The sequence below is a fragment of the Hyperoodon ampullatus genome (genome assembly GCF_949752795.1).
Source record: "Hyperoodon ampullatus genome assembly, chromosome: 12".
In the NCBI taxonomy this organism is placed as follows: Eukaryota; Metazoa; Chordata; class Mammalia; order Artiodactyla; family Ziphiidae; genus Hyperoodon; species Hyperoodon ampullatus.
This window is the reverse complement of record NC_136925.1, coordinates 70,589,592-70,616,714: the sequence shown is the minus strand read 5'-3', so window position 1 is coordinate 70,616,714 and position 27,123 is coordinate 70,589,592. Positions and strand designations below refer to the sequence as shown.

The window sequence follows — 27,123 nt, the reverse complement described above, 5'->3', positions numbered from 1 at the left end:
TGGAGGCATCAAGATGCCATGGATATGAGGGGTTGTAAAGCAGAGCAGTGCACAGAAGGCAGAGTGTGTCAATTCCACAATACACTAGGTCCTGGGTTCTTTCCCACCATTATCCTTGGACCATTTACAAACACCCTCCAGTGGTGAATAATTCCTTATGTCTATTATTTAATATCTTTACAGTACATTTTGACAAGAGGACCACCAAGAAGGAACTGGATGAACACGGAAGATGGGAACATTTAATGACAAAGTTAGGGTTAAATATTATATATAAATAAAATATAAAGGAAGAGTTCATAAAGAACCTGAGTGGAAATCATCCACTGTAATTTCCCTTCATCTATATGTGGTATACATTTCCTTATCCCTATTTATTAATACAATATATAATTCAATTATTAGTTTAAAAAAATAAGAATGTGCCAAGGTCCCGTTTCCCATTTTGGTATTAAATCATCATTTGTTTTCATCCATAAAAACTAAGAAAAGAGACATTATTTCTGAGAAACCCAATATTTGGAATCAAGTGTTTTAGATAACCTTCAGCTATGACATTGCAGTGCAGAGTGAATCCGTTGTAGGATTAGATTTCCTCTGGGCTTTCTTCCAATTCCAAGAGTTTTAAGTTGATGAACCACACAGGTATTGTTGATTTAGCTCTTCCAATGACACTCTGCAAGCTCTATGGCTGCCAAATCACAGCTCTCCAATATCTGATTCATTAGAGAGAAATGAGAGCAGAAATGTAGAAACTCAAATAAGCAGTTCTCTAGTCTCCAGTTTTCTCACCATCACCAGGGGACACAGAAAAACAAGTATTACATCCTGTGAATGAACATGATCATTTTGTTGTTCAATATCTTCCAGCACTTATGTGTGTGCCAGGCAAAGCAAGGCCCTCAGGGGCAAACAAATGAATGGAAGACAGTCCATGTGCTAGATAAACCTAGGCTTTTGGAAGAGTTGTACATGCAAAGGGATGATTACAGATGGTACTGTAGTGCAGGCCAGAGGAGAGAGCATCTACAGGATCAGAAAGTAAGGGTATTAAAACAATATCTTATTCATTTGTCTGTTCCCTGGACCCACTTGAATATAGGAGTAACTAGAGGTATTTAAAGTTTAAAAAAAAAAGTAAGAGGAATAACTAAACAATAAAATGTATGACAATTCCAAATACACACATGTACAGACACACACATGCATATATATATATGTGTGCATGTGTATGATACATTAAAAAGCTGTCATTAATGGAAATTAATTTAGATATATTTCTTGTGTCCATTAAAATGAAACCATTTTATTTCCTTACTCTTGCTCATGAATAATCTATCAGTTCTCTAATGTATGTTGAACTTATCCATTACCCTTACTTTAATCCAAGCCTTCACTGTCTCTTTCTCCTTATCACCTTTGTGGTCTCCCTAGGTCCACTTTTATTCCTCTTCAATCTACTCCAAACCTGGAAATCACAGTTATTTTAAATATAATGGGATCCACTTATTTACTGGTTCAGATATCTTTAGTGGTTTCCCCCCAACCCTTAGGATTTAATCCAAAAGTCTTTCATGGCCTGAAAGGTCTCACATGACCCCCAGCTTCCCTGCCAGGCTGGCCTCGCTTCTTGTCACTTTGCCAGTTCATTTTGCAGCCACAACGGACTGCTTTTCATTTTCAAATGTGTAAAGCTCTTTCCTTGCTCAGAGGCTCCACTCATTTGCTTCCCTCTGCCTTTGCCAGACTTACTTCTATTAATCATTCAGGCTTCAGCCCCTCAGTTCTATCTCTTACTCATAGAGGTTTTCCCCAACCACCCTAGAGAAAGTGGCCCTACCTTGGCTCCCTCATCACAATGACAATAAACTCCATTTATTCCCTTCATAGCACTTATGGTGAGATATGGATAAATGTGTAATCATGTAGTTACTAGTGTGGTTATTTGCTTAATATCTGTATACTCCATTAGTGTGTGTACCTGGTGAAAGTAAGGGCTGTGTCTGTACCACCTTTGTCCAGCACAGTGCCTGTTTCAACTCAAAAACTCTTGTTGGATGACTCATGAGTAACTGTTGACCAATTCAAGCAGTAAATACATGATTAGTCTGCCTGATAAATTCTTTGCCCCACTGGAATGTGATTATGTTGGATTTAAAGTACAAGAGGAATTTGGGAGGCATGTATTACTGCCCCTTTACAGCCTGTGACAGTAGGTTCTTAAGTGACAGTGTGTACTTTCTACATTTCATTTAAAAGTTACATATATATGTAATTTTAATGAAATAAATATATAAGTATTATATATTTATTTGTATAATAGTATATATTATACATAACATTATATTATATAAAATATTGTAATTATTATATTATATAAAACACTATATATATAAAATATATTAGAACTTAGGGAACATTAGACGTTATCTAGTCTATGTCCTTCATTTTACAAGTGAGGTCCAAGAAAGTGAATAAACCTACCCAAAATCACAAAGAAAGTTAGTGCTGGTATCTTATCAAAACCCAGGGCTCCTAATTTTGGGGACACCACCCCTTTTACCACCACCCCTTCTACCACATAAAATAGAATTCTAGGTTATTATTGAGAATTATACAGACAAAAAAAGAAATATAAGTGAGAGAAAATCAGTCCTGAAATCTACTTTAATACTATCACATTCTGGGACAGCGGAGACAAATTCATTCATGAAATGTGTGCCGTCCTCTCAGTTCCCAAGTCTTAATTGATTAAATAGGCACTTAAAGGAGTAGATAGTGTTTAACTTTTCTAACTTCAGAAACATATGTAATGTTCTAGTAGAATCATTATGGAGCTAACTTTCTTCCAGAGGTGAACAGCAGGTCTGGGAGAAACAGGGCTAACTAGGCTCTTCCAATTTACTATCATGAGGTTGGATAGAAAAGTGGCAAGAACTTTCATCTGAGGTCATCAGTCATTCTAGGAGTGCTAATTCCACTATAAGAAGAATTATTTAACAAAGAAAGATGAAGATCTATGATGATGATAAATTTCTGTACATGAAATTTCCCTCTGATAATTAGAATGAACTTTAGAGAGGATCAGCCCAACAAATGCATCACTCTGAACAACATCACAGCCTGAGCTCAGGTAAAACCCCTTGCTTCCTAATATTGAAAGTCTCAGAAATTAGTTGCCTCCTTTCTTAGGGTGTTCTTGTTGCAACTAATGATGATTTAATCAGAAACTAAGAATCTTTGGAGTTTTACCTTCTGGAAATACCAAATAAATTTATTATTAATAAAATAGAGTAAAACATGAGTTCAGTAAAGGAGGAAATAGCTCATCACAAAGTTTTCTTTAAATCTTAACATGGTATTAGGCTTTCTATACCATGAAATTTTAAAGAATAATATTAAAACTTAAAAAACAGAGAGCCAAACTATGTAGTTACCTAATGCTCAGCTATTCAACATTTACTTTCCCTTGGCTGTCTGACCCCCTCCAAGTGTTATTCTTAAGAAATTTTACTATTTACTTTTATTGTTATTTATTTACATTTAATATGTAAAAGTTATAACTCATTTATAAGGCATTGACTGATACAATGCCTTATAAAGCTATTTTCTTTTTTCTCAGGAAGGAAGGAAGGAAGGAGGGAAGGAGGGAGGGAGTGGGAGGAAAAACTAAACCCTAGAACCTCAGGAAACAACACTGGGGATAAAATTAAACATTTTTAAACCAATTCTCAAAATCTTGAGCCATAACAGTGCAATTTGAAGCTATATTGTGGTAAAGTTCTCCATGATTTCTAATTACACTAATCATCTTAACTATATACTGAAGCAACATCAGGCTTGAGTATTGACAACTGCCATTTCTCTTCCTATAATTACCTTGCTAAACCCAATGTATCTGACATCTTATAGTCTGACCAGTAGAAATATCTAGCTTGCCAAATGAATGCCTGTGTTCTGAGTGATTTTTTTTGTTCTGGATAGAAACAAAAAAAATAAAAGCTCCTGACATCTTTTCCTCTAGCCTGAGGGATCTGGGCTCTGGCCAAATCATGATTTGAGCTGAAAATCCAAATTCCCCAGGAAGTTAGAAAGCCCCACCCACACAGAAATCAAGCTGGGCTCTTTCTGTTGCAGGAGAAGACTCTGTGATACTGAGATCCTCATATCGGCCACACAGGACAGTATTGAGCTAGAGTTTGGGACCTGTAACAACATGAAACTGCCATCAAAACTTGACCTTGTCTCAAACAGGGATACAGTGGCCTAGCTTAAGTAAGAACTGAGTTTGTGATTCATCTCAAGGTAAACCAGAGGCCACAAATCCTTGCCATCTTCCCAAGTTATTCTGTGTTCAGTGAACTACAGAAATGCCTCCAAGGGAGGTTCTGGCTTTGTCCTACCCATAAACTATTCTCAGTAGCCTTCATGTAGGACAGATGCAGAGTAGTGTTTCATAGAATAATTGAAATTGATTTCCTGCCACAAACACACTCACATACACACACACACACACACACAGGGGCATTCTTTGTCTTGTTTAATGAAACAAGTACACTTTAAGAAGAAAGGTATATATCCCTGCTAACTTAATATCTCTGCTAACTTATCTTAAATCTCTGCTAGTTTGAAATAAGTCACTATTTCTGGAGGCTGCTTCCTATGCAACGCAAGCTCTAGGAACATGGGGAGTGTTATATTCTGTTTTCCTTCCTGTACAACCCACATATTGCCATTTTACTAAATATTAATAGATGGCAAAATAATATAATGAAAATACCCAAATATTTAACCTCCAAAATAAAATAAAAAGTCACCCCAAGTCTGTCATTCTTTAGGATTGTATAAACTGTAAAAAATGTTACATTTTTGAGAACATCAGAGGAAAAAATACTCTACATCAGTATTTATTCTCAAAAGTCACTAAGTTTCTAAAGGCCACAACTAAAGACTTTATGAATACATTAAGGAGTTGGACCATATAATAGTTTTAACATCCTCTGACTCCACAATGAAAATACAGGGCATGGCCAAAGATGTTGGGTGAGGGAATGAAATGATCAGAGAGTATAAAAGAAAAGAAAACTCTCAGAAGCTTTACCTTCTGGAAACATCAAATAACTCCATTATTAATAGTTTTTATTAAAGTAATTTTGCAACCTATGCAGACACACATTCACTGTACTAAATCTGAAATATTAATATTTCTGAAAATTTCCCAAAGTTTTTCCTCAAAAAGACCTAAATTTGCATAGCAAATTCATAATTCACAAAGCTCTATCATGTATGTGACCTTGTTTAATCCTGAAAACAGTTCTGCTCTAAGGACCTGGGTTCCAATATTGACTCCACTCCTCATCAGCTGGATTCTTGGTGATCTTAGACTCAACTGTGCCTCATTTTCCTCATCTGTAAAATAGAGGCAGTAACATTACCTACCTAAGAGTGTTATGGTGAGAAATTAAATGGCGTAATATATGTATGTCAATCACTTAGCCCTTGGTGCATATTAGGTGTTCAATAAAAATGTGTTATTATTATCCTCGTGGAAGACTGTATTTTCCAAAGATGGTGACACCAATATATCCCATCCATGTGTTCTTACAATGTGACATTGTCACTTCTGCATTGAGAAATTGAGTCTGTGTTCCCTCTCCTGAAGTCAACCTGCATGACCTCTGAATCTAAGTCATGTATGTGATAGAGCTTTACCCAGCCATCCGGGGATACTTGCCCTTGGAAACCAGCTACCACACCATGAGAGAGCCAAGCAGCCACATGGAGAGGGAGTGTGTAAGTACTCCAGCCACAGCCCGAGGTCCCAGCACACAGCCAGCATCAACCGACAGACAGGTGAGTGAGTGAGATTACAGATCATTCCAGCCCCCTAGCCTTTGAGCCACTCCAGCTGATGCCAAGTAGAGCAGAGACAAGCTGTCCCCAGTGAGCCCCACCCAATTGCAGATTCATGAACTAAAGTAATTTTATTATTTTAAGCCACTAAATTTTAGGAAACTGAATTTTGCCTAAGATTACACAGATATTAAGAGGTAGCAAGTGAACTCAGAGGCAGATTTTCCGATTCCAAATCACATTGTCTTTTCACAATTTCAAATTCAGCAAGTTTTCCTAAGCAAGAACGTCATGAGTATATGCCTGGCTCATTGTCACATTGTAAGTTGACCTCATCCCATCTCTGATCATTTGAACCCAGGTGACCTTCCACCCACCACATCTAAGAAGCAAACACCACCATGGGCAACGGCACCTATATCCACCTTGTTCTGCCTTTCCCATTATTTTCTTGGCTCCTGAGTTAGGAATTTCTGTTTCTGCTCTGATCTTCTCCTCATCTGGCTACCAGCTTAGACTGCCTTTCCTGACTTCTGAACCTGGACTAACCATGCAACAATAATATTCCACCTATTAGGCTATCACCTGAAGTTTCAGGTACGTACAAGCCCCTCTGTTAGTACTGGCCTGCTGAACCTTTAATATATCCCTAAACTCTCCCCACCATCTCTTTCCATGGAATTAAGTAACTATAAATCCACACTTAGTAACATAATGTTGTAAAATGTAACTATGCTTCTCAAATGAAAACTAATGTTAACTTCTGAGCCAAGGAAATTTTAATATGAAGCTTTATTTTTTAATTTTTTTCAAAGAATCAGATTTTAGTTTTATTGGGTTTTTGTCTGTTTGTTTGTTTTTAACATCTTTATTTTACAATGGTGTGTTAGTTTCTGCCTTATAACAAAGTGAATCAGCTATACATATACATACATTCCCATATCTCTTCCCTCTTGCGTCTCCCTCCCTCGCACCCTCCTTATCCCACCCCTCTAGATGGTCACAAAGCACCTAGCTGCTCTCCCTGTGCTATGCAGCTGCCTCCCACTAGGTATCTGTTTTACGTTTGGTAGTGTATATATGTCCTTTAAGCTTCAGGGCTGCTCACTTACATAGGCTCCTTCCAAGACTCTGGGAGGGGCTGTAACAATGTACTTATGGACTTTTTTCAATTAAATTTGCTAAGTACAATATATTTTCAACAACCTTGAATCTTCCCTTACTCCTGAGAGTGGCTTAGTCAAAATGGAGCACACACCAGAGCTGTTAACTTCTATTTCTACATAGGAGTGGTTTTTGCATTAACTTAAAATCTTAAAACACTTTGAAAACAGCAAAGTTAAAACAGCTTATTCATAGTAAGTTTAGAACTTTCTTCAATAGTAAAGTTTATTGGAGCTTCTCAAATTAAGGAATAAAATCAGGATTTCAGTAACCAAACACACAGGGGAATCTTTCCCTTACCCCCCAATAATTACAAATTCAAGTGATATGCTACAACTAATGATATATTTAAAACATGCCAGTATTTGAAAACTCTTCGGTAATAGATCAGTTTGAGTTGAGATCATTGTTTAGTTTCAGAGACTATTTTGATGCTTTGCTTCAGTCATTTTAGAAAATGAGCTTGTCTCCAATTTAAACTGATAAAATTGATAATTTTTAAAGGTTAAACTATATACACAGTATGTTTTAAAATATGTGTATATTTGTGTACAAACATCTATATGCCAAAAAGATATAGTAAAGCAATATCAAAATATCAAAAAGTTAAGAGTAAATATCTCTTGGTGGTGAGATTATGGTTGATTTTTCTTTCCTTTATTTTAGAAATGTTTTGTAGTAACTGTGGACTATGCTTATAATCAGAAATAAAAGATACAAATTCATTGTCAAGAATCCCTTTTTTTTCAAGTGTTGGTCCAAATAAAATCATATTTGCATTTAGTTCAGGCTTCATTAATTCAGTTTGTTCACAATTTGGGTCAACTTTTGGTCCCTCTGTTATAGGAGCCTCCCTAAGGATCTACATAAAAATATTAAGTAGAGGGCTTCCCTGGTGGCGCAGTGTTTGAGAGTCCACCTGCCGATGCAGGGGACAGGGGTTTGTGCCCTGGTCCGGGAAGATCCCACATGCCGCGGAGCAGCTGGGCCCATGAGCCATGGCCGCTGAGCCTGTGCATCCGGAGCCTGTGCGTCCGGAGCCTGTGCTCCGCAATGGGAGAGGCCACAACAGTGGGAGGCCCGCATACCGCAAAACAAACAAACAAAAAAAATTAAGTAGAAACTTCTTGAAAGTGAAAATTATTTTTCTCTCATTTATGGCTATAAGTAGAAATGGGTAGGAATATGTCACTTCAAATTTTTTTTTAAAGCAGATTAAAAACAAAAGTGATTATAAAACAATCTGAAGTTTAAGAAGCTGAGACAAATACTCGCATCAGTTGAATTAAATCACGAATTCATTTTCACTTAATGTTTTGACTTCCATTGCTTTTAAACATTTTCAAAATAGGGTGCTTCCTTCAAGAACTAGGTGATAAAATGAAGGAGTAATTCAACACTAATTAGGAGTCTGAATAAGTGAAATGGAAAAAATCTGGGAACATATGCAAGTATGATAAGCATTTGCATAAAAAGCAACTCAGAATAAGAAAAGAGAAAAAAAAATAGAAGAGCTTAGTGGCTTAAAGAAGCTATTAAAGGTGATAAAGACAAAATTATTATCTTAGCCTCAGATATACTTAGAATATTGACCTAAACTCCTCCCAATTTATAAATTACACCTTCGGTCTAAGAATAAAGTGATGACAGCTAGAAAGAAAAAAAAATAGTGAGAGGAGAGGAAGAGGAAAGAAGGAAGGAGGGAAGGAAGGAAGAAAGGAAGGGGAAGGGAAGGGAAGGGAGGGAAGGGAAGGGAGAAGAGGGGGAAATTATCCTTATAATCTAAGTATCAGCTATACTACAATGAAGGGTTTGCAAATGGCCAAAAATAGCCAGAACATAGAGAAAATATAGTCTCATATAATAACTGAACTAAGATACAGACAGTATTCTCTGTGCATATTTAATTGCCCCAACTGAAATAATATCAGTTACAAATAAAGTGAAATTAACTTTTCAGAGATGGGAATGGTAAAGATATATTTTTATCTAATTCTAGACTCTATGAATTTGCAAGTGGCAGTTACCAAAGGTAAGTTAGAGAAGAAATATAAAATGTAGTCTGGATCATTCTTAAAGCTCAAAGCTATTTGGAGTGACTGTAAATTACACCAAGTTAAAATATTTTAAAGAATTCTTTTGTCAATTAAATGATGTCATTAGCATTAGATAATTAAAGTAAGTTTACTCACACCATTCATAGATAATTTTCTCTTTTTGTTTAAATGATGAACTGGAATTTTTTAAATTTCCTTATTTTGAGAATCCTAAGCAATTTTTCTTTCCCCAGAGCTCTGCAGCCATTAATGCAAACTGAAGAAATACATTGGACTAGATTCTCTAAATTATAAATGACCACAGATGACTAGTTTAAAAGATAAGGTGCTTTTTAAAATTAGGAGGGGACCAAAATGCCCTCAGTTTCATCCCTATTCATGAATATTATCATTGAACCATTGTTGATTTTTTAAAAGAAATATTTAGTATAGTATGACGAATCCTTATGTCACAGAAATAAGCATAGCTGATACTTAAAACATGGAAATAATTGTTGCCAACATATGATATAGAAATAAATGTAGATAAATATATACACATTTACTAATGTATTATAGTAATCACTGTCTCAAAAGGGATACGCAAAATTGTCAATAAAATAATATATCTGGAGAAGTTAAATATTTAGTTGATTTAGAGACAATCTCTTCCAAAATCAATACAAACATTTAAGGTCTTCTTTGAAATCTATAATAAGGAAAATATTATGTTTATCAGTAGTCTTGAACCAAATTACAACGTCATAAAACTTAGTATTTTAAGTTATGCTATGAAGTCTCCAGTGTTCTATATTTAAATCAATTTGTCCTTTTAAAAAAATACAGCTTTGGAAAGCATCATGTTGATTAAAATCACTTACTATTTCAAATTCCTCAGGTATTTTTTAATCTGTAAAATAGGAAAATAACATTGAATTTCTATAAAGAAATAGAAAAATGTGTACAAATCATGTGGTATAATGCCTGGCACTTAATATTTCTGAAACAGTCAAAGCTTAAACTGAAAGAAAAATTATGAGTTTTGTAACATAGACTATGCTGATTCCTGAAAAATTTCAGAAGAAATTTTTTTGCTATTATTAAAAACTGTTTTTCTGCTTTATGATGGATATCTGAGCATATGTATTAATCTTTCTTACTTCCTATAATGTCACTGAAATAACAGAAGAGATATAAAAATAAGAATGAATCCATGGTAGCACTAGGAACCTGGGAAGGGTGCCAGCAGCAGACCAGAATAGTGGGGAATTTCTAGAAGATATAGGCAGATGGGATCAGATTGATAGTAAAATCTGATAGAGCTGAACCTGTAGCACTGAAAATGCAGAAGAGAACAGTACTAAAGAAGTGTGTTCTTTCTTTTCAGAATCCAAGAAGAACACCAAGATCAAAGACAGCAGGGACTGGAAGCACAACTGGGTAGTAGAACGGTGAGCTCCAGTTGGATGGAAAGCTGAACTGCTGATTGTATCATGACCCTCTGACTAAAGCCTCAAGAAAAGCTCTTTAAATAAAATAAAGGATCTGCCATAAGAAACTTCCAGAAGTTATTGGAGAAAAGAAGAGTATCTCAGTGGTACTCCAGGTAACTTCTGGTTCCCTTAATAGATGTATGGCAGCCCATACATCTATTAAGCAAACTTTCTGGGTAATCTAGCAGAAATATCTTTCTGGTCACAACCATGTACCCTGTCTCTACACAAAACTCCTCCATAAATTCATTCAAAGAAGAAAGTATTCACTAAATTTAAATTCACTCAGGGAAGGAATTATTTTACTCACTTTTGTGGGGGAAACCATCTCTAGCTATCATTACTTACCAACCTCAGCCCTCAATTATAAATACGAATACCACAGAAAAGCCAACAGTGTCAAAACAGGTATATAACAACCAAGGAACTAATATCTGAGGAAAAAAAGCTCATATAAGAAATAGCAGATATCTATAAAATAAATAGAATTCTTAGAGATTTGAAAAGATGTTACATACACAAAAAAATAATGAATCTATCAATACTATAGAAAAGAAGCAATTGGATATGTTTATGACTTGATGGTGGTGATGGTTTCACAGATATACACTTAACACCAAACTCATAAAGTTGTATACATTAAATATGCATAGCTTTTTGTATATCCATCATAGCTCAGTAAAGTGCTTTTAATGAAAACTAAGATTATATAAATGAAAAATTCAAATAAAATATCAGAATGATATAGGCCTAAAGCTGAAATAGTGAAATAAAAGATTGTGCTGAGAAAATCTCCAGTGTTCAATGCAACAGGACAAAGAGATGAGAATTATAAGAGAAAGACAGGCAGAGAATAAATCCAGGAGACCTAACATCTACCTAATAAGAAGAAAGAAGTAAGAAGTAGAAAATAATAAAAGAAAATTTACTAGAGCTGATGAAGTACTAGCATCTTCAGATAGCAGGGCTTGATGAATTTTTTACAGAAATGTTGTGGTGTGGATGAAGTAAGTTGTGAAGTATAATCTAGATACCACCTAAAAAAATTGCAAGTGCCAAAATAAGGAGGAAAGCCTGATATCTTACCAAGGAAGGAAAAATATTTGCAAAAGAACTGAGATCAGACTGGCATCAGAATTATTATGTTACCTACAAAATAAGAGTCTAGATGAAGGAAGAACAATATCTACAAGTTGCTGGTAGAAAAAGATTTTGATCTAAATAATAATTCAAGTAAAAAAGTAAAGACATCTGAGATACATAAAGACATAAAATTTGCTACCCATGTAATTTTTTCTAAAAAAAGTTCATGTTGCATTATATTAAAATTAAAAATGAATTCAAGAAAAAGAAAATATAGAATGTAAGTAACAGTGGTAAAGAATTGAGTAAAATGTATAAAAAGCTGCATAAATCATTATTAATAAGTAATTCATTTTAATAGTGTATATATTAATATATATTATATAACATATATAACATATATTTTAATACTATATATATTTTATATATGTGTATATGTGTACATATATATATATATATATATATATATATATATATATATATATATATATATATAGAGAGAGAGAGAGAGAGAGAGAGAGAGAGAGAGAGAGAGAGAGAGAGTTTGCTTAAAAATGACACCCAAGAGCTTAAATTCTTAATTATTTTTTTGGCTGCACCACGTGGTTTGTGAGATCCTAATTCCCTGACCAGGGATTGAACCCACGCTCCTTGCATTGGAAGTGTGGAGTCTTAACCACTGGACTGCCGGGGAAGTCCCTTAAATTCTTAATTTTTAACAAAATCCTGGAGTGGGGAAAGAAAAAGGAAAATGAATGTTCTCAGTCTCTTTGAGGGGAAGGGAAGTGAGATATGGAGGCCTTAGAGTTTTTTATTGAAGCATGGTAGATTTACAATATTGTGTTAGTTTCAGGCATACAGCAAAGTGATTCAGTTATATAGTTTTTTTCAAATTATTTTCCATTACAGGTTATTACAAGATATTGAATATAGTTCCCTGTTTCATACAGTAAATCCTTGTTGCTTATCTACTTTATGTATAGTAGTTAGTATCTGTTAATTTCATACTCCTATTTTATCCTTCCCCCTCTTCCTATCCCCTTTGGTAACCATTAATTTGTTTTTTATGTCTCTGAGTCTGTTTCTGTTTTGTATAAAGATTCATTTGTATTATTTTTTAGATTCCACATATAAGTGATATCACATAATATTTGTCTTTCTCTGTCTGACTTACTTCACTTAGTATGATATTCCCTAGGTGCTGCAAATGTTAATGATTCATTCTTTTTCATGGCTGAGTAATATCCCATTGTGTGTGTGTGTGTGTGTGTATCATATCTTCTTAAAACAATCAACTGTTGATGGAAAATTGTGCTGTTTCCGTGTCTTCGCTATTGTAAATAATGCTGTTATGAACACTGGGGTGCGTGTATCTTTTCAAAGTAAAGTTTTCATCTTTTCTGGATATATGCCCAGGAGTGGCATTGCTGGATTATATAGTAGCTCTAGCTTTAGCTTTTTAAAGGAACCTCCCTACTGTTTTCCATAGTGGCTGTACCAGTTTACACTACCACCAACAGTGTAGGAGGGTTCCCTTTTCTCCACACCCTCTCCAGCATTTGTTATTTGTAGATTTTTTGATGATAGTCATTCTGACAGGTGTGAGGTGATACCTCATTGTGGTTTTGATTTGCATTTCTCTAATAATTAGTGATGTTGAGCATCTTTTCATGTCCCTGTTGGCCATCTGTATGTCTTCTTTGGAGAAATGTCTATTTAGGTCTTTCACTGATTTTTCTTATTGGGTTGGAGGCTATAGATATTGTTTTGAAATTGACAGGAAAACATAAGATAAATATGTTTATATAAATATATTCATTAGTGGAACTGAAATAAAAGAATATCAAGACAGTTCTTGACTAGAGAATAAATGCAATGTAATCAATCTGACCAAAAACATTAAAAAAGAAAATAAACAAGAAAATAATAAGAAATCATAAAATAATATGGCAGAAGAACTACATAATATAAAAGTAATCACAATAAAAATATGTAAATTAGATGTTATTAAAACAGAAACTTTCAGATTGGACCAACAAGCATCCAAATATATGCAAGATACAAAAATAAATAAATAAAATGTCACAGAAAGGTGAGAAATGAAGAGATAGATGTACCCACAAGACATATATATCAACAACAATAATTTTAAAAGGAATAACAGCAATATATTAATAGCAAAGTAGGTTTATAGTAAAAAGCTTTATATGAATATGAAAGAGGATATAAAAAACATAATTTTTATCCAAATCAAATGTCAAAATATTAATAGATAAGCATCCACCACAAAAGTCTAGGGAAAAAAATAGAGCAAAATGAAACCAAGGAATTTTGAAAAAGAACAAAAGAACAGAAAATTAATAAAATAGATGATATACCAAAAGAAGCACAACAAAAACAAAACCAATGGCAGACTTTTAAAAAAATAGAAAAAATGGACCAATCTCTTCCAGATGTGATCAAGGAAAAAAGCAAAGAAAGAAAATAAAAGCACAAGTGAACCACACTGGTTCATCAAAGTGAGGGGTGAGAGATATAGTGATACATATACCAAAGATTTGTTTTAATAAAATACAATCTTATGACAAAACCTTAAAATCTATATGGAACAGGAAATAATATGAATTTTCACAATAACCTAACAGGGGTTGAAAAATTTTTAATAGGTCAATAACCACAGAAGGAACTGAAAATAAAACTAAAGATTTATCTCCCTGCAAAATATGCTAAGCTCAGGTGCCTTTTCAGGTTAATATTATCAAAGCTACAAGCTTTAAACAATAGTAAGAAATGAAAGTGAGTAAACTTTTTGTTTGATTCTAGAAAAGCATTCAAAGCTGGTCACAAAACTGAAAAAAATGCAACACACGTGTGCATACACACACACAATATACTAGGGATGCTTATCTCTTATGAAAAACAAATGAAAATTCCTAAATATAATATATGAGCAAACAAAATATAGAAGAATATTAAAAGAATATATTAGTTAATTACCAACCTCGGTTGATTCTAGAAGTAAAAGAATCATTCAACATTAAAAAATGTATTAATGAGTCATTGTGTTAACTAATTACATGAACATCCTGACATGAGGCAAAAATCTTTAATGAAATTCAAGACTTATTCCTGAGTTTTAAAAATTAAACTGAGTTAAAGATAGGTGAAATTCTCTTAAGTTGATGAATGGTACCTATCAAATACAAATTTTAAAATATTAAGAGGTAAACACTGGAAAGATTTTAAACAAAACAAAGATACTTTCGTTTCTTTGTAGAAATGTAATTACATACTGTAACTACAGTGTAATTATGTGGCACTGTTTATAGTCAATGCAAAAGACAAGAAAAGAAATTATTCATAGCCAATGCAACAAGACAAAAAAAGAGATGAATCATTACATATTAGCTGGAAAGAAACAATAGTTATTTTATAGACTATGTGTGCTAGTTAATACCAGAGAAAAACTGTGAAACTAGTTAGAACTAAAACAAAAGCACATAATGTTGATCAGATACAAGATCATTCAACCAAAATCAATAGTTTTTCTAATAACCAATTAAGAAATGTTATGAAAAACTCTAATTCACAAGTGATGTAGCAAGTCTAAAATTACTAGGGATAAACTGAATAAGAAATGTGCCAAACCTATATAAATGGGAACACAATATTATAAAATTATAGCTTAATTCTCAATGCTTTTCTTTTTACTGAAATTTAACAGTTAGTGCTGAAATTAATTTTAAGAATAAGCAGATAATATAATCACGAAATATAGAGAATGAATAATGGGAATATAAAGCTACACCTAGATCAACAGAACTGCAGTACTGGCTGCCACATATTGAGAACTCACTATGCCAAACACTGCTGTAAATATTATGTACACACACTCACTCATTTAATCCTCAAAATAGCTGTATTATTATTATCACCTTTTTAAGATGAGGAAATGAACCACAGAAAAGTTAAGTAACCTACCTAAAGTCACACAGGTAGCACTTTAAAAATCTATAGGATTGAGGAAAGTTGCTCAGTTTTCTCTCTTAAATAGCAACTGTCTCAATCAGGAATTTACGAGAACTATAATTACATCTGAAGTGCGGACTTTCTGGATTATTGAAAGAATCTTCATGTGGTTTAGTCCTTAATCATGCAATTGATAAAATGAATAAGATTTAAGGAAAAATAAAGATCCTAGCATATCTTCAGGACCCAAAGTACTGGAATAATGACTAAACAACAGACTTAAAGACCAAAATTCTGGTCTAAAGCATATTATTGTATGTGTTTTCCAAATCTTTAAAATGGGAATAGCAATGCATTATTTCAGGGATTACATGAGATATGTGATTTACATAGCCTATTTGTTGGGTGAGTAAATAAATAATCCTATCATCCAAATACAACTAATATTGTAATTATAATACATTCTTTCTAACCAGTAATACTGTTAATATTAATAAAGAATAATTTTAAGAGGCAGCCTACTATCACTTACTACTGTATAATAAACATTTTTTACCATGTTTATGTTGCCATTTAACCATGAGTTTGAAGGCCATATAATGTTCCACTGAGTGGAGCTATCCTAATTTACATAAGCATTCCACAACTATTGTTCCTTTATTTTGAGGTGTGGGGTTATTTTTGCTTTTTGTAATTATGCATAGCACCTCAATGAATTTTTTCAAGCATATAATTTTCTCCATATTTCCAATTATTTCTATAGAAAATGGAATTCCTCAGAAAAGATTATAAATATTTTTATTTTCAATTCACATGCCAGATTGCTTTCCAGTTTGTGGAAGAGCAATCTACCACCAAAGTAGAAGAATACCAGTTTCAAACTCTTTGCAACTTTCAGTATTCATTATTTAATAGACTTTTCCCAATTTAATAGGCTCTAAAATATCATTATTGTACTGAAATCTTAAAACAATGTCCCTAATAACATAGCTGTTTTTAAGAAATGAGATCTTCCTTTTCAAATTCTTGAGGTAGTAAAATTAAGCAGCAGAGTCCACAGTTCAAAGTGTTAAATAAGCATCCTCTATATCTCTTCTTTCAGTTTCAACATGTTATCAACAAATGCAATAATTATTTGAGGAGTTTAACATATAGATCCACAAATTCACTAAGGGTAGCTAAGATCTGGGAGGAGTACATAGCTTAATTTTTGAGACTGATGGCAAGAAGCCATGTCCAATGCAGAGCATTTCTCAGCCCAGAGAGAGTATTCAGGACTGATGACTCAAAACACCTGCCCCAGACCCACTCTCTCTCATATAAAATGGCTACAGGCTAATGGTTTGCAGTCAAATCTTTCACAATATACCTGAGAGAAATGAACCATATATTTTTATTTTCATAAGACTAACAGGGCCTTATCTTGACTAAAAATAGTTTAATCACTGTCACAAGTGGAATATTGTAAGGTTTTAAGCTGCAGGAAGGAGTCATCAAACAACAATACAAGTCTAATGGCTCCAAATATTCTGTACAATTTACCATATGTGTGTTGAGTGTCTAACAAGATCTTGCCACTATGGAGGAGTCAGGACTACATGGCATGAGCTGTGCCTTCAAGGAGTTTCAATTTGGGTTGGGAAACAAATGTTACATCCCACTTAAAACAATTAAAGACTGGATAAATCAAAGGAAGAAAAGTACTTTTGATTTCATGGTTTTCTGGTAGATTTTATTTGATGTTTTTGTCAAAAAGAAATATGTAGCTTGAAGACTTAAGGAGATGAAAAGAGAATTTCATCAAATAATGATTTGCCTTTAAACTATAAAAGTTTTATTCTCTCTATTGATTATTTCTACCACTACATAGATAGCTAAAAAGCCTGTGCATGTCCCTGAGTGAGTGATCTGAATGTGAACATACAAAGGAAAAAAGTAAGAATCTTCCCACTTCTTGAATGCATAGAAACAGTGACAAATGGCTCTTGGGAAGCTGTCCTCCAGAAAGAAACCTTTACCAGGGAAGTCCAGATAGAGGGGTTTCTATCTTGATGTCTCTTCTGTCAGAAAGAAAAAGAATACATGCTCTGAAACACAGAAAATTTCATATGCATTGGCATTTTCAAAAAGAAATAAATTTTCAAGGTCTAAGTAACAGTATGTATCTCAATAAAGAACTCACTAGTTCTGCTTATCTGAAAAGCAGATGGTGTGGCAAATAAAAAGAAAAAAACTTTTCTGAAGATATTCCTTTTCCAAAATGCTAAATGGATTCTTCATCCCTTATATTTGTGTTGTTCTCTCTCTCTCCTTTTTTTTTTTTTTTTTTGGATAACCATATAGAGGTCGATGTTTTTCCAGAATGGCAATTAAATATAGATTGAGGTGAGAATTATGCATACTTGCATACTCCACTATACACAAGTTGCTATTACAAAACTCATTGGTAACCTCGTGTATGAGGGAATGTTGCACAGACAGTATTAGGCAGTTTGGCTGAATTAGAATAGTGGAAGTCTATGCATGGGAGGCTATTGCTGAGTAGCACACTAGGCTGACACTCATATAAAATGAACTTTATCAGGTTTTCTGTGTCACAGTGTGCCACATTATATAGAGAGTACAGTGGAAAACAGCCCCTGTATTTAAGAAGCTTACAGTGCAGTTTAATAATAAAATATATATATGAAGGTGGAATAAAAATATCTCGAACACCTAACTGTCAAGCATTATGCTAACTGCTTTTCTGTGTCAACCCATTCAGCACCCTCAACTATATGGGGGCTTTGTTGTTCTCTCCATTGACTTCCTATAGCAATTAAAACTCAAACTCCTTACTACAACTAAAGGCCCCATATGATTTGATCCCTCCCCTCCTCAGCAACCTCACCCCTACCAGTATGATCACAGCCCTTGTTCACAGCATCAAGACTTGAACCCAAGTCCAGGTGTTCAAAGCCCATGTTTTCTTCCTTATCTCTAAATATCTAATTTGGCAAGGTCAAATAGTGACACAAAGAACTTATGAGTAAATATAAAGTAAATGGCATAATAACAAGTATTTATAGAAAAATAACTCCAGACTGGCTTGTCAGAGACTGTTTTCAAGAAGAAGTTGGCCTTGAACTGAGCCTTGGAAAATGGGTCATCTTGGGATTGGTAGAAAAAGGAACTGGGTGAACACAGACAGAAGGGACACACCTGCCATCTCTGGGATGGTAGGGAGAACATTCTGGTAGAAGATGATTGAAGTACGCTGAATTTTGAATTATTGTACCCACATTTCAGTACGAACATTGCCATTTATCAGCTAGGTGGCTTGGCAATCATATAACTTCTTTGATTTTCAATTTTCACATTAGTAAAATTTGCTCTACCTCACTGTGTTAATATGATTAATGGAAATATATATATATGAATAATATATAATATATTACTGATGTGTAATATAATAATATAATGTAAGTTAACACATAATATGATTATAACATATAGCATATATATTCATATATATATATATGTGTATAAATGTCTATGTGGAAGCACTTGAAAAATGTATAGCTCTCTGAAAGCAAAAGACAACTGTAGCATAAATAGAAGACAGCAAATTAAATAGCAGAAAACTTACGTAATGCCAGTTAATATAAGTAAACAATTACATAAATGAGAAACTTTTATGATTATGACCCAGTAATTAGAAAATCAAGGAGAGACTTACAAGGAGAAAAATGCATCCCCATATATGAGTAAGATAACCACGTCCTGATTTGGAAATTAGGTTCTCAGGTAAGAGAGATAGGAAGCGTGCCTCCGGGATTCCACAGATATCTTTTAAGTGTCCATTTTCCCAAAACCTTCTTGTCAAATGTACAGATAGCTACCATTTTGTGAGATAAATGTTATTGAGAGGTGATTAAAGGAAACAAAATAAACCACCACTTGAAAGGGACTTAGTGAGTTCCCCGGAGTGCACAGAATTTCTGGGACAATTTTAATTACATTTCAGACTCAAAAGGTGAAGGCTCCAGGAAGTCACCTCAGGCCAGTAGGAGAAAAGTCTCCAATTGCTTGCAGGAAGCCTGTAAGGAGTCTCCACCTAGCCAAGCTCTGGGGCTCTTTTTCAGTGCCTGGAGGCTCTGTAGATAAGTACATGAACATTAAAGCCTGAGAAACTGACAATAGCAAAATAACTGCTTAAGCTAGCATACTACTACATTTTGCCTGGATGTTTCTATTTATTTTATATATTGTTCCTTTATTATATTTCTGTATTTTGTCTCTTATAGGGGAGTAATACTATTTAAAATAAATATATACCAAAAAATTTCAAAAGCATGCTAAATGCTTTTAATCCTAGAAGAGGGAGAATAAAAGGAGTCAAAGAATGTCATCCTCCTGGTGACAGGGACAGTACACTGCAGGAAAAGTGTCAAGGGGAACCTTGCAAACTCAACTTACTGGAGTGAAGGCACATTAGAGGGACACTAAGGCCAGGAGAGGAGAAAGCACTTATAATCATATTTTCATCCTCTGCCTAGATGTTAAAAAGAAGGTTAGCTACCCTTGGAAGTACTAAATCAATAAAGTGATAAGGCTAGAAAGCATTTATCTTTGTTTAACGAATAATTATTACTCTGCACATATCACCATTCTAGGTGCATTGTGTGCACAAAATTACCTAGCCTCATAATCTGCCTTCAGGGTACTTACAGTCTACTAGAGGAATCAGTTCTGATACATAAGGAGTAATCCCACAAGGTTGTCTAGTTTTAAGCTAGTTGAGAGTTACAGATGATGAAAGTGGTTTATTGAGGTGATAAACTAGATGATTCCATTAACAGTTACAGAATTGGTCAATGGCTATAAAGATCTAAAGTCTGCCTGGAGACAAAGTTCTCCTCAGTTTGGGAGACATAACCTTATGACAGATCAATGGCAGAATAAAATAAAAAAAGAAAAATTCTAATGAGAACTAAATTGAAAAAATTCCCCCTGCGCCATATGGTGTGTCACAAGGGACACTACTGTTCAAGGAGGGTAATTTTCCTATAAGAAGCATAAGGGCAGACTAAGAATAAGCTTGCTGAAGTCCAGGGTTTGTATGAGAATACAGCCCGAGAACTACTGCTTAATCAGCCAGAGATTTCTTTCTCCCTCTACCATGAGAAGAGAAGCACTGGTCATCCACAAAGATATCTGAGGTTCTGTAATAAGACAACATAACTGTGCTCATATTGCGATGAAAGCTGACAAGGCTATGCAGCTGACCTTCTGTCTCAGACTCTAGGCTTGCATTAGGAGTTGCGTTTACAGTGAGTGTCCATTAATCAAGATATTTTCCAATCACATTCTGCAAAGGAGATGAGTTCTCCCTAAATAAATGATACCATTCCAAGACTACTTAACCATATATTAAATCTTTTAAAGCACTTGAAAGAAAACAATTTCCAAATACAGAACATTCAGTTATTGGTGCAGACCAAATTCCATTGTAACAAAACCTCAGAGACTGTTTGGACTCTTTTGTTGCACAAAGATTTAATGTATGAGCCATTTCTAAGACTCTCTGGACTAAGAGGGGAGAGATCTGGGCTTTAGCTAAGGTTTCCAATCACTGTGTGACCTGGGTGTTGACATTCAGTCTCCAAAACTTCCAAGTCCCAGAGTCTGTCAAATAAGCCAGTTGAATGAGTTATCTTCCATGTCCCTTCTTATTCTTAATATTTCTTAACATTTGCAATAGTGCAAACTTCAAAATTCTGGTTTTCATGAAGTTAAACATATTGTAATTTGTTTTATAAAGACTATTACAAAATACAAATACTATGCTAAAACTGAAAAATACTAATATACCAAAGATTCCAGTCCCTTAGAGGCAAATTATTAATGACATATGTTTGTGAGTTGCATGTCCTTTTAAATAGTTTATTTGTCTCCTTTTCAAGTAGTCCTTTTTATAACTCCAAGTTTCTAAGAATCATTTGCATTAAATAACAGTTATAAGCAAGGCCAGGTATAAATACCTGGTTTGAAAAAGATAAGGTTATTTGCTTGTCACCATGATTTTTAACTACTGATTACAATGTTTCCTTCCGTTATTTATAACTCACTCCTGTCTATTTGTTTGTGTTATACATTTTAAGTACAGGCATTTAGCTTAGTAATATTACTAATTTAAAGGCTACTTACTCCAAAATGGCAGATTATCTCTTTCCATCACCCACCAGTATGTGAAAAAGATAATCTTCATTTCTGGATTCTGTTCTTTTAGTTCCTCAACCCAACACAATTAGATCTTCACCACCCACCACTCTCCTGAAACTACTCACTAAAGCTACCACAACTCTGAAATTAATCACCCCAGTTGCTTTTTTTTTTTTTTGCTGTACACGGGTCTCTCACTGTTGTGGCCTCTCCCGGTGCAGAGCACAGGCTCCGGACGCGCAGGCTCAGCGTCCATGGCTCACGGGCCCAGCCACTCCGCGGCATGTGGGATCTTCCCGGACTGGGGTGCAAACCCGTGTCCCCTGCATCAGCAGGCGGACTCTCAACCACTGCGCCACCAGGGAAGCCCCCAGTTGCTTATTTTTCATCCTACCTATTGTAAAATATAAACTATAACACAGAAAAACTCACAAAATATAAATGTGCAGCCCAAAGATTTCTCCCATGGAAAATACCCATAAAAATATCACTCAGATCAAGAAAGAGATCCTAGCAGCTCCCCTCATGCCTACTCCAGGTCCTTATCCTTCTTCTTTCAAGTAATCACTATCCTAATTTATTTATTCCTCTAGCTTTTTTTACATTCTTACCAACTAAGCAGGTATTCCTAAGCACTATAGGTTTAACTAAACCTGCCTTCATAGTTTATCTGACTTTAATCTCCAACAACACGTTTGCAAGATTTATTGTTTTCTCTTGCATGAATTCTATTTATAAATATATCTCCATTTGTTTGCCCATTCCGCTGTGGGCTCAGTGGCTTATTTTGAAGTCCTCATCCCAGTGAACAGCTCTGGAACATGTAACAATGTTGACCATTGCCTCTTTGAAATTCTCTTCTCTCCCACCTTTCACAGCAATACTCTCCCAAGTTTCCCTTCTATCACTTTGATGGTTCTTCATTGTTTTTCACTAACAGCTCTACCTCAGTGCTCCCAATACGAAATATTGGTCTTCTTTAGGTATCTTTCTTTATCTCTGCTTTTTACACACTATCACTAGGCAACCACTCTTTCCTTAGCTCTGGACCCCAACTACTCTTCTAGGATGATTTTTCATGACTTCCTGCCTTCCTTCACCTTCATTCCAGCCTGGCCCCTCTTTTCCCCCTAGACATTTTACACAGCTGCTGAAAAAGCTACCCCCTAAACATGTCATTTCTTTCTTGCCTTTATGCCTTTTCATATGCTACTCCTCCATCCAGGAATTCCCTTTCCCCTCTTTATCCTTTAATTTCCAGATCAAACGTTTCCTCCATTGAAATCTTCAGGAACGCTCGAGCAGTTTTAATTGTTCCCTCATCTGTATTCCATGAGCACATAGTGAAGTCCTCTGTTACAGCACTTACTATGCTCTATTGTGAATATTTGTGTGCCTATCTTCTACATGAGAGGACAAGGAATCCTGTCTTATTCATCTTTATATCCCTGGGAGTGCTCAATGGGTAAATGTTGCCAGAATGAAAGAATCTATTTATTTGGTAACCTTTATGAATTTCCTATGCTAGGGAAGGCTTACAGCATTCACATTCGTGCTGTGCTTGTCTGCCAAAGATGCATCAAACTTTTATATGGGGAGGGTGTTTAAGATTGGGTTTCCTCAGAAGCAGACTCTGAGATGAAGATTAACACGCAGGATGTTTTGTTACAGAAAACTCTTGGGATCAACACCAGTGGAAGGAAGTGAAAAGAAAGAGAAAGAAGCAAGACTGTGCACAGGAAGATGTCAAGCTATGATGCTGTCGCAATGGAAGACTTAGCTGACACTACAGGAAATTCTGAGGCTGGAATGTCCTAGGGTGGGGTAGGAGAGCTGGGCTTCTGTGTTCCTTCATCTGCATCAGAGGTGGGCATGAACTCTTTAGCCTGGCCAATCCCTGGAGGGCTCTGACAGCCAAAAGAGATACTGCCAGCTGGTCCTAGCATCACAGTGTCCATCACAGTATAAATTCTGCTAAAAAGAATTTCATAAATCAGCCTCCTGAGTTATGTATAATGTCTATTAGGTAGGACTTCCAGTGGCTCAAGATGTACTTATATCATTAAGAAAAAAATGGTAATTGCCAATATTACCATGCTTGGTATAAAAGTTTCTGTTCTGACTTCACTTTCTTTGTTTTCTCTAGGCATTTTTTTTTTGTTTTCTCCAGGCTTGTGCCAGCATTCCCAATGGACAATTGCCCCAGAGACCCCCACCCAGAAGGACATCCTAGAAACTGTACACAGAGACCCTTGCAGTGAGAATTTAATGTGACTCCATTTGTGAAGACTTAAGCAACAGAAAACTAGATATTTGGTTTTTCCACCAGTTAACTTTAGTGAAGTGCACAGTTTAGTATTCTCAGCCACATTTATGTGAACATTGGAAATGAAAAATTTGAAAATCTTAACTAAGTGCCAAAGCATCTGAATATCCAACTTCCAGCTGAATATTTCAGTTTCTTCCCAAGTTTTTTCTTCCATTATTTTATATACCTAAAAGTGTTAAAAAAGAAAACAATTTTAAGGAGTGGATACTTATATGACTCTGTCTTGGGCAATCTCAAAAAAAAAAAAAACTGTCAAACGAGAAGGATTCATTTTCTTCACATGCAAAAATAGTAACTCTATTTACCCCAGAAAGAGTAAAATCTGTAGTTATTCTATCCCTTCTAGACGAGTCCATCAAAATCACCAGCATATGAAGCATAAAAGTGTTCTAAAAGAGGGCACCAGGAGATAGGGTGCTAAAGACCAGAATGCAAGAAATCTGCATTGGTAGATTTTGATTGCTGAGTTCTGAGGCTGACATGAGAAAAAAAGAGTTCTGTGATTTCCAGGTTTCGTGAATGAGCAAATAGATGAAGAGTGGTGTTTTCAACCAGGAAAGATATATAGGAGGAGGAGCAGGCTGGGGAAGAAAATATTATAAGCTCAGTTTTGTAACTATTGAGCTCAGATACCTGGACACCATCCAGTAAAGATACAAGATAGTTTTAGATCTGCTCAGGGCTGAGCTAGGAATATGAATTTGGCAGACATAAGTGTACAGACTCATTCACTTATTCATTCATTTATTCACTTATCATTCAATTAGCTATGAGCTAGGTACCAAGCTAGGTCCTAGATATAAAGAAGTTAGTGTGGTTAATGATAGCTAATGCTGTGGGACAGGATGAAATCACAGAGGGAGAGATAGGATGAGTGAGAAGAGGACAAATGTCAAAACCATGGGGAGGAGCTCACATTGAAGATATGGGCAGTGGAAGAGAAACATGAGAAAAAGACTAAGAAAAAGAGGCTGGGTGGGCAAAAGGAGAACCAGAGGAGATGAAGAGCTCCAAATTTAAGGGAGAGAGAAGTACTGGACAGAGTTTAGACTATCTCAGTAAGACTGTAGAACTTACTCATCATGACCTTGAACAATAGAATGTGCCATCTCATCTGTGATAATAACATCTGTTTTTCAAAAATAATAGATATAGAGTCCTGCCATGAAAACACACTCAAAAATAAATTTTATCACTGATATTATTATTTTCACTGTTTTATAATTATTATGACTATTACCAATAGTTTTATCATTATCAATAATGTTCTATAATCCAAAAACGTCAACATAAGAAGTTTGAAAAAAATGGCCCCTGTCTATAATCTTCAGGACATCCTTGAAGAGAACAGATACAACGTGCTGGTGGTGGTGGAGGCAGTGAATCAGATCACAGCAGGTTGGAAGGTGACTGCCTGAAAGGGAAGAAAGAAGACATTCAAATGCAGATTATCATGTCCAAATTCTTGACCATAAAAGGAACGAGAGAGGAGAGTAGATAGGGAGCTTCTAGAAGATTTTTTTAAATGCATGGAGAGTATGCTCATATAATAAAGGGGCTAGCTCAGTGGAGGAAGAAATAGTGAGGATATGAGTTAGAAGAAATAATAAGCAAGGTCTTGGAAGATTCAGATGGGCTATGTTCGAGAACAAAGGTGGACTTATAACAGTATCAAAAAATACCAAGTGCCTCAGAAAAAGTCTAACAAAAATGTATAGAGTGTCACTGAATTACATTAAAGAAGACCCCCCAAACTGAAATAATCTCATTTCACAGTGTATATGTACATTAAATCATCACTTGTACACCTTTAAAAAATTACATTGTGGAACCTAAACATATACAATTTTTATTTGTCAATCATATATTATAAAACTGGGGGAAAAAGAAAAGAAAAATGTATCTGGAAATGTACATAAACACTTTTTAAAAATACTGAAATATATATCAAATTCAAAGATTGGCAAGTTTACTAGTATAAATATTTCTCTGGGGAAATTAATTTATAGATTCATATCATCAGGTTATTTCTGTGTGTGTGGGGATACTTAACAAGCAGATTTACTTGTGCATTAAAAAGGCCAAGAATAACCAAGACACACTTGAAGAAGAAAACTAAGGACTTGCCCAGATATCAATACTTATATAAAGCTACAGTAATCAAGATGGTGAATTTTTATTGCAAATGTAGACATTTATATTGATAGAATATAACTGAAGTCCAGAAGCAACTCCACACACAAAAGAACACTTGATTTGTAACAAGTTAGCACTCCAGAGCAGTGGAGAAAGGACAGACTTTTCAACCAATGTAACTATAATAAAGATTGAGTATCCATATATACCAATCATTTGCAGGTGAATTAAAAATTTAACTGGAAAAGGCAAAATTTTTAAACTTTTAGAAGACAATATAGGTGGATATCTTCACAACCTTGAGATAGGGGTTTTTAATAAAACAGAAAAAGCACTACTATAAAGGAAAAATAGATAATTTTGCTACAATAAAATTAAGAACTTCTGCTTATTATAAGACTCCATGAAAAAGTAAAGAGATAAACCACAGAGCAGAAGAAGATACTTGCAGACTGATAATAGTAGATCTCAATACACAGTCAACTTGATGAGAAATACAAATAAATGAAAAAAGAAACACAGGCAATCCAATAAAAAACAGGCAAAGATTTTGAAAGAGTCGCATAAAATTGAAAATTCAAATCACCAATAATTTTATTTATTTATTTATTTATTTATTTTGTGGTACGCACTCCTCTCACTGTTGTGGCCTCTCCCACTGCGGAGCACATGCTCCGGACGTGCAGGCCCAGCAGCCATGGCTCACGGGCTCAGCCGCTCTATGGCATGTGGGATCTTCCCGAACTGGGGCACGAACCCGCATCCCCTGCATCAGCAGGTGGACACTCAACCACAGCGCCACTAGGGGAGCCCCAAATTTATTTTTTTAAAGGTACTCAACGTCACTAGCAATTAG

At 35.0% G+C, this 27,123-nt stretch overlaps 1 protein-coding gene across 2 annotated transcripts in view; it reads right to left on the bottom strand.

Moving 5' to 3' along the window:
* GRM1 (glutamate metabotropic receptor 1) overlaps positions 1–27,123 on the bottom strand; it is a gene marked incomplete at both ends in the record, with an annotated part of 367,295 nt that overhangs the window by 261,249 nt on the left and 78,923 nt on the right. The window lies entirely within an intron of this gene.